Source organism: Mya arenaria, chromosome 8 (assembly GCF_026914265.1).
Source record: "Mya arenaria isolate MELC-2E11 chromosome 8, ASM2691426v1".
Taxonomy (NCBI): Eukaryota; Metazoa; Mollusca; class Bivalvia; order Myida; family Myidae; genus Mya; species Mya arenaria.
The window spans coordinates 27,794,788-27,802,956 of NC_069129.1; the positions used below are offsets into that span (position 1 = coordinate 27,794,788).

The following is an 8,169-nucleotide window of genomic DNA, read 5'->3' on the forward strand; positions in this document are numbered from 1 at the left end:
TTAAAGATTGAAAACATCAAGTACAAATGTACTAACTATATTTCTTATTTCCCAAACAGCTAAATATTTTCCTCCGCTGGCCAAATCCTAATAGCCTCTTATAGAACAATACCGTAATCAAGTCGTTTAATTTAAAGACTTGTTCTATAAGAGGCCATTAGGATTTGGCTTGCGTGAGGATGTATTTTGACCCAAATAGAATCACGAATCCCAGTCAAACTTATCGACTACCGACTCAAAATGTTATGACTCATGTATATTTAATAAAATGATACCGGGGAGTCATTTATCTGTGGATGTCGAAAATCTGCTTAAACGGGCTGTACTCCGTATGATAAAATAGCAAAAAAAGAGAAAATTTTCGAAAACTGACAAACTTGGCATCGATGTGTACAATGCATTGAAACTTACTAACTGAAGTACCACATAGTTTACAATTTATTTAAGTTCAGCAGTTATTTCGTATTATTCCATTAAAAAGATTACTGGGTATGTCTACCAGGTAGAATTCATTCCTTATGCATGATTGGCTAGTCGGTGTTATCACGTGATATTACCGAGGTACGTGTATAGCTTAATTATGTGATTAATAGAGTAAGCCGTCGTAGTTCAGTGGATACGACGCTGGACTGCAGTTTTGGCGACACGGGCTCGAACCTGGTCTCCGACACCATTTTTATTTACATTTTGGTCCTTTTTTTACAATTATGATATCAACGCGTAACACATTCCATTAGATAATTGTCCTGAGATTCGTTACAGAAAAAAAAGCTTAGTTCCTTCATTCACAGCAACATATTGTTGATTAGCGCGAGATTAGCAGCATCAGTAGTAGTTATATGATAGTTAGTAGAAGGAATAGTAGTAGCTGTTGTTGTAGAAGTGGCAACAACAACAACAACAATTCAGCAGGAGCGGCAGTAGTTTTAGGGGTATCATCATCATCATCATTATTGGTGGTGGCGGTGGTTGTAGTGGTGGTGACGGTGGTGTTGTGGCGGTGGTGTTGACAGTTGCAATAGCAGAAGCAGAAGCAGTAGTGGTAGTATCAACAGCAATAGCTGCAGCATTACCACCTGTATTACTAAGACTTAAGAGCACACATATTAAATGACCAACATAGTCGGTTCTGTTCGGTTGGGTTAAATACCTATTTACAGTAACGATCGTTGGGAGTCATGTTATTATTTGGGGTGTGAGGGTGTGTCAATATTTTACAGAAAATGAGTCACTCAAGGACAGCGACCATTGCCGTGATTTTATGAGGGTCAAATATGTTCTTTCACTGGTCACGGTATGAAGACAATGCCAGATGAACACAAAACTAAGCAATTTTCTAGATTGAAACATTGCAAAAACAAATCGCAATCAGTTATACGAAAATGCATTTTAAACGCCTCAGGATGTGTTCATGGTGATATGAACAAAATTGAAGTAAATTTAACATTCGGAGATTTAGTTTCGCCAATGTGATGGGTTTTTTTTCAAGTTTCATTGGTATTTTCCATTTTCAATGGTGTATACGTATTCTTACGAACTCAATATATTTTACAGTGAAAAAAACAACAAAGCTTTAAAAAAAAAATGAATAATAAGAGTGTGTATTTTTGTTAGAAAATGCGAACCCAATAAATCTGACATTTTAAAATCAATATCCATACGCTTAGTAAAGCATATCCTTAAATATAATTCCACCTATGAGACGGCCAGATTCATATATAATGTAATATAGGATACATTTTCATTCCATCTGTCATATGTCTAAAAAAATAATGTTACTCATTAAAAACAACATATTTTTGTTTAAGAATAAGTAAATAATAAGTTTTACTAAATTAAGTACTCAGTAATTATGTCTAACACTTGATACTTCTTCACGTCTTTCTGGGCAAAATTAAATACATTCTTCCAAATCTTGACCCGAGCTACAGCAACTCCCTAGATATGATTACATGATTAAACACATGGTCAGATTCTCGGTCAATTAGGGGTTAATGTGTAGCTGAAATTGACTCTCGTGTAGAAATTGGCTGGTATTTCTTGGCATGGCCAAAACGGTGCTATTTTTCCCGGTAAACTTGCATGATATTAAGTAAATACTGTTCATACATCCAGAAAGTTTTTTATTTCAACTTAATAAATAGTATATTAACATCTTTTGAGAAAAAAAATATCCAAATTGATATTGAATGTCTTATAATAAAAAATGAGATCACCGTTTGACTTATCGGCTTTTTTTTTAATCTAGCCGTTTGATGTTTTACCGATATGTCCAACTCATTCTGAGTGACTTCCCCTGAGTAGTCTTTAATCAATGGCGGATGTTTCAAAACAAGTTCGGACAAAAACGAAACATAACATAAAATAGGGATTTCTACCTCTGACAGTCTCCATTTGGAGTACTAAATAGGGTCAACTTTGAGACAAGATGTTGACTTCAATGCTCTGTTCAAGAAGCTGGGTAAATTTTGTTTCGTTGATAACTATTTTTTGCTTTTTAGCTTAAGATGTTTATTATGAATAAACGGTAGTCTAAAATAATAGACGTGTTATACGGGATTCTTCCAATCCCTAACGTCTAAACGGGAATGTGCGAAAACGGGGGTGTTTTAAAAATATTGAAATGGGTTTAAGTGAAGTATTTTATGGTTGAAATTGATCATAAAGAGTTATATTAATATTTTACCATGTAAGTGAAATGTTATTTTGCACTAAACAAGCATTTAATGCATTAAAACAAGTTGTTTACCTTTCCAATAAAACGAAAGTTGACTGACACAGACAACAATTATGCGAAGGGGAACAACTCGATACAATCGTAATAACTCGGCCTCCTCCGACAAAGCGAGATAGACCTCGTTATACAATCGTAACAACTCGGCCATGGCCGAAATGTTCCGAGCGATTTAAAACTGTGCCCTGAAGCCTTGCAGGTGCCCTTCATGTATATATCGTTATGTTTTGACAGAATGAAATGAAGAAAAGCCGTCAAACTCATAATTATAAGTTGGATATTTATTTTTTGTGTACGGAACTATTATAAAATAACATTATCTGGTAATATTTCTTGTTTTTATGATATTTTATAGATGCTTTATGCTTTAACCCGGAATCCTGATCGGAACAACTACCCACTTATGATACTAAACAATTTGTACATGAAGGATTTGCCATATCAAAAATGTAAAAAAAATCTGTCAACGTACAATTATTTGAACTAAAATAAACGGGTGCAGGACGAAGTGAACCATTTCACAAGTGAACCAGTTCTTAAGTGTACCATTTCAGGACCAAGTGAACCACATATGCATTATATAGTGGCTATTGTGTGATGGCACACTGCCTGAAAGGTGATAATAACTAGTAATTATCGCCATTTGAATGCAAGACTTCACACATTTGCTACTCTGTTAAAGATGTTTATTTAGCTGTTAGAAATTTAAGCATGAACGTCATGAAACCTAAGACTTTTAAGCTTCATGACAATTAAAATAGTAACATAAATACACGAGATGCATAAATATAATATTAAAAAAAATCAACAAAGTAGGATGTATTGATAATTTATTCATCATATTTAGGATTAAATAAAAGGTATTTTGTTGTTCATTCTTTTCTTTTTTCAAAACATTGTTATATCAAAATACAAAATTCTTATAATTAAACACTTTGGTGGATATCAGTTATTATTAAACTTGCTTGTTAGATTGACTGATTTCAACCTTTTTATTATGAAATTTAGCTCGACTATTCAAAGAATAAGGAGAGCTATCCTAGTCACCGGGGCGTCAGCGTAACCACTTATGTTAAAGTTTTTGTAAGAGTTTTTGTACCACCTCATATATTTTCAAAGTCCATTGACATATGGCTTTGAAACTTTGCACACTTGTTCACCATCATGCCCTCAACCTGTACACAGGAAAAGGTAACTCTATCAAGCATTTTGACAAAATTATACCTCTTTTTCTACTTAGAATTTACGTTAAAGTTTGCGTACCACCTCAAATATTTTCAAAGTCCATTGACATCTGGCTTTGAAACTTTGCACACTAGTTCATCATCATGCCGTTAACCTGTACACAGGAGGAGGTAACTCTATCAAGCATTTTGATAAAAAATTATGCCCCTTTTTCTACTTTTGAATTTACGTACCACCTGTCTCTGTCTCTGTGACAGCTCTTTATAAAAAGCATGAAGGGTTTTTCGATGAATGTTGGACATAGTGAACAATTAGTCCACCTAAATGGCCGTCAACAAGTCTTTTGATGTTGTTTTTTACTATAGCAGACTTGTGATGTCCACCATCCCAGCAAAAAGTAGCGAACGGTCCTTGCGCAGAGAATCCACGCGGCCTCAATTTTGAAATTATCTCCATTACAAATTCAACTTTCTATGAAATAATTATTCGCCTACTATTAAGCACATTTATTTATGTCGTTATGCCTAAAAAACATGTTCAGATATCATAAAACACTTACTTGTGTCGATTGTTTATCATTAGTATCCGGATATCTGCGAATCTGGGACAAATCTTGCAGGTTGTGTACATGTATAACAGTATTTGTGACCCAAAATGTATTTATGTGAAAATAACGACTCTAATGACAAATTAAACCCAGTTTAGATCACTGTCTGGTATTTATTGAACAACTTTGTCATATAAGCCGAGTTTTTACAATTGTATTTACTAGGTCTATCTCAAAGCTTGTCTATCTCAAAGCTTGTCAGATGTGGCCGAGTTATAACGATTGCGTCCACAGTGGCTTGATGACAAATGCTCATTAAAGTCACAATAAATAATTTCATCTAGCCAAAATTATATTTTATACATACCTGAACATGTATACCATCCATATAATACATTGCCATAAACATAAAATGAGGTTTAACAACATTCAAAAATACCCTATACTCTAATATGAAACAAGTGAAGAAAGTTCACCCGGCGAAAATGTAAACAAAGACCAATACTCCTTGAAAATTATAATTTCTTCGTAAGCTACAAACAAAATACCTGGCTCATAGATGCAGTGGCCCTTTACATACACATTCAAACCGGTATTCTTGTCGAGAGAAACAGTATACGCCGAAAATGCTTCAAAATTCAAATTATCACAAGCGCTAGCCAGACATTATGCTGTCAAAATGACATAGTACCCAGCTTGCCTTAATCCATAAGCAAAATCGGCCGAAGGACGGGAATCATCAGAAAAAATATTGTTCCGGCGGTTTTCGGCGGTAAATCATATGTTTAAATTAATTTAATGCTTGTTTTGTGCAAAATAGCTTTGCACTTACATGGTAAAATATTAATATAAACCTTTATTATCCATTTCTATCTTAAAAAACACTAAATACAATTTCAATATTTTTTTCCACCTCAGAAATGAGATCCAAATTTTGGTGTAAAACCTGATCTTGATTCTCAAATATCTTGACAAAGACAGATTTTATTTTTTAATCGTAATGTGTTTGCAGGTCACCATCTGGATGAGATTCGTGTTCGAGCCTTGGAGAATATTCTTTCCAAGTTAGAGCACAAGCTTATATGTGACTCTGATCTTGTCCAAGAATGCCACTTGTTTATTCGCCTCCTTGAATGGTTCAACTACCCGAAATATTCCCGGCATTCAGATGTCCTCAATCTACTCTGCAGGCTTTCAGAGGTACAGTATATGTGAGAAGTTGAAGTCGAAATTCCAGAAAAACAATTTAAACAGATTTATTCTTCTGTATAAAGCTTTAAAGGTTTTAAACTAAATATTAAAACACACACTTAAAAAGAAGAAGAAGATTTTTTTATATCAACTGACTATAAAAATGGTAGAGTCAGCTCTTGACCCGAACCAAACTATTTTTTAGTCCTTATTGTATCAGGCTGAACATTAGAAAATTGTCCTAAAATGTTAGAAATGGCGCTTTATTGAAGTAAAATTAGGTTACAACAACCAAATATGTAAAGTTTGTATGTATTGATGAACTTATTGTAAGTTTTCTTTTCGAAACAGAACTATTTTTTCTACAGTCTTAAGCAAACTTCAATGAGCTAAAAAGGATTCCCATCCTTTTCACCATTGTTACAAGAGGTTGCTTCTGAAAAAGTAGAGTGCAGCACCTTTCCATAACTCTTTTAATAGCTAATCTTTAGTTTAAGAGAGATTTTCAATCTTTATTTTCTATTTATATAGCACACATCTGGTGCAGAAACCTTGCAAGACATTGGTGCTATTGAGTTTCTTACCAGTCTGCGAAAATATGTGACGTCGGCTCTGCAACCAGTTGTTGATCAGGTGCTTGAAAACTGCATGCGCCTGCCTGACGTTGATATTGGATTGGACCATGCTCCAGAGTGTATCTATCAGAGACACAATCATACAGGTATGTGATGGCAAAAATTTACATTTGTTAAAAGGAGCCTAAACTTGCCAGCCCTGCAGTGGTAAAGTTTACAGTTGTTGAAAAAAAGCCCAAAACCACTAGCCCTGCAGTGGTAAAGTTGACAGTTGTTAAAAGAAGCCCAAGCCCGCTAGCCCTGCAGTGGTAAAGTTTACAGTTGTTAAAAGAAGCCCAAGCCCGCTAGCCCTATAGTGGTAAAGTTTACAGTTGTTAAAAGAAGCCCAAGCCCACCAGCCCTGCAGTGGAAAAGTTGACAGTTGTTAAAAGAAGCCCAAGCCCGCTAGCCCTGCAGTGGTAAAGTTTACAGTTGTTAAAAGAAGCCCAAGCCCGCTAGCCCTGCAGTGGAAAAGTTTACAGTTATTAAAAGAAGCCCAAGCCCGCTAGCCCTGCAGTGGTAAAGTTTACAGTTGTTCAAAGAAGCCCAAGCCCGCTAGCCCTGCAGTGGTAAAGTTTACAGTTGTTAAAAGAAGCCCAAGCCCGCTAGCCGTGCAGTGGTAAAGTTTACAGTTGTTAAAAGAAGCCCAAGCCCGCTAGCCCTGCAGTGGTAAAGTTTACAGTTGTTAAAAGAAGCCCAAGCCCGCTAGCCCTGCAGTGGAAAAATTGACAGTTGTTGAAAGAAGCCCAAGCCCGCTAGCCCTGCAGTGGTAAAGTTTACAGTTGTTAAAAGAAGCCCAAGCCCGCTAGCCCTGCAGTGGTAAAGTTTACAGTTGTTAAAAGAAGCCCAAGCCCGCTAGCCCTGCAGTGGTAAAGTTTACAGTTGTTAAAAGAAGCCCAAGCCCGCTAGCCCTGCAGTGGTAACGTTTACAGTTGTTAAAAGAAGCCCAAGCCCGCTAGCCCTGCAGTGGTAAAGTTTACAGTTGTTGAAAGAAGCCCAAGCCCACTAGCCCAGCAGTGATAAAGTTTACAGTTGTTAAAAGAAGCCCAAGCCCGCTAGCCCTGCAGTGGTTAAGTTTACAGTTGTCAAAAGAAGCCCAAGCCCGCTAGTCCTGCAGTGGAAAAGTTTACAGTTGTTGAAAGAATCTTAATCCCACTAGACCTGTAGTGGTAAAGTTTTCCAGTGCATTAAAGGCAAATATCCCTTTTGTAACAAAATATTAGGACTTTCTTTTTAATTTCGAGGAGTGGAAGTGTATTAAAGGAAGTAGACTCCAGATGGTCCCAAAATCAGCAAATGCAGTGCCCCAAAAATATTATGTGCATATAGTTCATTTGTTTGTTAGGTTAAATTGCTGGCTGCCGATGCTTCTTGAAATTACTGACCAATGTAGTAGTTTTAAATTATCAAAGATACATTTCTGAAAAATTTGGAATAACATTTCTTAGTAAGGAAGTAAGTTATTGAAATAAATGCTTGAAGAATGGAATAATTTAATAACAAGTTTTTTGCCATCATAGGCTACAAGCTCACTTCTTCCATCAAATCAGCCCAAAGTCATCCTCGTTATCTAGCAGAATGTTTCAAGCGTGTCTACACACAATGTGAGACCAAATCCGCAAGCAGGAATTAAATATAGAGTCCTGTATTTATTTTTCAGGAATGACAGCGGGTGCAGAAACCACTGTGGATACGATAGCAACCCGTCATATCCAGGATTATTCCCTCGCCCCTAGCACCAATGCCCCTTCTGAGCATGGAGCCAGACTACCAGATTACAGGGAACCACCTTTAGGGTTCTTTGAGGCGGGTCAGGGAGATATGGGGCAACAGCCTACTACATCAGGGCCCGGGGGTCACCCACAGAAGCTGATCTGGGGCTTGGTATGTAAGAGCAT

General features: G+C 36.5%; 1 long non-coding RNA gene across 1 annotated transcript; it reads left to right on the forward strand.

The window, feature by feature from the left end:
• Nucleotides 1-2,324: 2,324 nt before the first annotated feature.
• LOC128242099 (uncharacterized) lies at nucleotides 2,325-8,149 on the forward strand. The gene is made up of 4 exons (XR_008262539.1): nucleotides 2,325-2,461; nucleotides 5,479-5,666; nucleotides 6,189-6,378; nucleotides 7,932-8,149. It is a non-coding gene; the product is annotated as an uncharacterized LOC128242099 (long non-coding RNA).
• The last annotated feature ends 20 nt before the right edge of the window (nucleotides 8,150-8,169 follow it).